This window comes from Coenobita brevimanus, chromosome 93, assembly GCF_032717465.1.
Source record: "Coenobita brevimanus isolate Jiangsu-jjx chromosome 93, ASM3271746v2, whole genome shotgun sequence".
NCBI lineage: Eukaryota > Metazoa > Arthropoda > Malacostraca > Decapoda > Coenobitidae > Coenobita > Coenobita brevimanus.
Genome location: NC_137046.1, coordinates 48478619 through 48481459, shown reverse-complemented (window position 1 = coordinate 48481459; position 2841 = coordinate 48478619).

Below are 2841 nucleotides of genomic sequence, written 5' to 3'. Positions count from 1 at the left end.
AAATGTAGAAGTTACTAATTAAACTATTTTTTTTACTACAAATGATTCCTACCAATGCACTGTGATGTCTGTGTGAACATTACTTAGTTATCAATAAACCGATATGTATAGGTTTTGTTTTTATATAACTTAAGTATTCTGTTTGGAGATTTGTAGCTTATATAATTTCATGAGTTCTTGAAACAATAAGCAATATTTGTCATATTTCCCCAAAGAGAATAAATATTACAACCAACGCTGACTGCACTGTAATATTTGCACCTTACTAGGGGAAAAATGCTCATCATATCTTTCACTGGCTTTGCTTCCCTTTTCCGTGCTGAAAATTTTACAATTAGTTCTGTAACTGATAGTTTTCATTTAATTTATATACCTAGTGTTAAATGCTTTCTTTGTAGTTTATGCAAGTATTTGTAATAATGCTGTGATCGTTATCCAAAAGGAAGATTTGGGCTTGTAATTTAAGCACTTTCTCCGATCGTGATGATGTGAGAAAACTTTGATATAAAACAGTGTTGCTGAATCTCCACGAAGTCATCCCGGTACAAATTCGTATCCTTTGATATGTTGTAGAGAAATAAAGAAATGAAACATCATTAGTTTCCTTGTCATTCCTCTTCTTGGTTGTGTAGAAGCTGCTTAACATGGTATGGCATCACCTAAGATGCAAACACAGCTGGCTCACGAAGTAGCAGGTATTATCACTGGGATACCACCACCAACATACTCATATGCAGTGCTATTCATATTATGTCCATTGATTTATGCAAGTAACACATTCATCCAGTCATTTATATCCTACTAGATACTGATTTGTAGCCTACACTCTATCTCTCAATACCTGCACTCAAATAACCAAATGCACAACTTGTACAAATCTACGTTGATTTTTCTGGCCGTCGTCGGATGATTTTATTCTTTTGAGGGAAAAGCCTAGCTTGCATTTTTTTTTTTTTTTTTTTTTTGCAGGAAGGTGTTGGCCAGGAGATAAAAGCATTATGTCTCCTTCAAATATACGCATATTATGCAATATAATAATAGTCAATATGTGAAAAGTTCCATGAAACAAATTTAACATCTTTTTATGAGCTGTGAACGTCTTCTGGCGACACACTAACATTTCTCCATCATTTTCCCGCGATCGCAGCGCTTCTAAACTACACGTAAAAACACTGAAATTGATAAAATCATGTCCAGAGATGTAAAAAAACAGTCAAGAAATTCATGTCCAAAACTGTAAAAGACTGTGAAGGCGGCGAGGCAGAACCCCGGCCGGTAAGAAAGGAGGCAGCGTGGAGGCCACAGTTACCCGTGGCTATCGAGGCAGGGCTGGACGGGGCGGCGCGAGGTCGGGTCAGCGGCTCTTGTGGGTCACACGGCCAGGTCACCTGCCGGACACCAACGCCCTCACCCGCACCCGCAGACATATACACACCCGTACCACACCCACTCCTGCATGGGCCCACACCCATTACTTACGCCCATACCTACTGCACGCACACATTATCATTCATTCACGTGTATCTTACCTATCTCATTCACACCCATGTCTTACCCATCTCGTATACAACCACGTCTTACCCATCTAATATACAACCACGTCTTGCCCATCTCATATACAACCACGTCTTACCCATGTCATATACAACCATGTCTTACCCATGTCATATACAACCACGTCTTACCCATCTCATATACAACCATGTCTTATCCACCAAGGTCTGTCCCGAGGTATCCATTGTTCGTCTTCCTTTTATATCCGTCGATGATTCTCTCTCTCTCTCTCTCTCTCTCTCTCTCTCTCTCTCTCTCTCTCTCCACACACACACACACACACACACACACACACACACATCTACCAACACTACAGGAGAGAAGGAAAAGAAGTGACATGATAATGCTATATAAGTGCATATCAGGGAAGGAGAAAACATAAATGATTACTTAACATATGGAGAAGCATCAGCAAGAGGACCCTGGAAAAAACTGCATAAGAAGAGAGGTGATAAAGACGTAAGGAAATTCAGTTTCCCAAACAGAGCAATTGATCAATGGAATGCACTACCGAATGAAATGGTGTGTGCCAAAACAATTCACAAATTTAAAGATATGTACGATAAATATGGTTTAAGACACGGGACAGTACGAGCTTGACTCATTCCTGTAAAGATACAATTAGGTAAGAACAATTAGGTAAGAACACACAACTAGCAAAAATAGGACATATGCGTGCGACCTTTCCTACCTATTTTCATCCCTACCTCCCTCCCCCTTCATTAACTCTCATCTCTTTCCTCCTTCCCTCCATCTAATCCTCCCTTCTTACTTCTCGCGTGGGTGGTTGGCGTGGTTGAGAGCAGAATGGGCGTGAGTAGAGTGGGTGTGAGTGTGGTTGTATGGCTTTAAGTACGTCAGGACTCAAGATAAGAGGTGTATTTAATGGGTAATTGGGTGGGGCTGAGCACCAGTGATGGACTTAAATAAGATATTAAGTGGAAGATGATAAATTGGGCAAGTAAGTGGAGGAATGAATCAGAACAGAGACTAGTGGATAGTAACTGGGGGTACGGGAGCAGTGAAAAGTTTTAGCAAGTGAAGGGTTAGTGGATGAATTGTTGAACTGAATGAATGATTTATTGTGTGTGTCCAACTCAGTTCCCTGAGACTCAGCAGTTTTCCTACGTGCGCATTTCGAATCTGGTGCCCACCATCTCAGTCCAAACTGGTGTAATGGTATTAGCTGACTTTTTTTTAATGACACCAGTGGGTCTCCTGGAGGATCAGTAAGGTCTTTTTAAACGAAATTCAGGTCAAGCTATTACATGCCTCAGCCTGGGATCG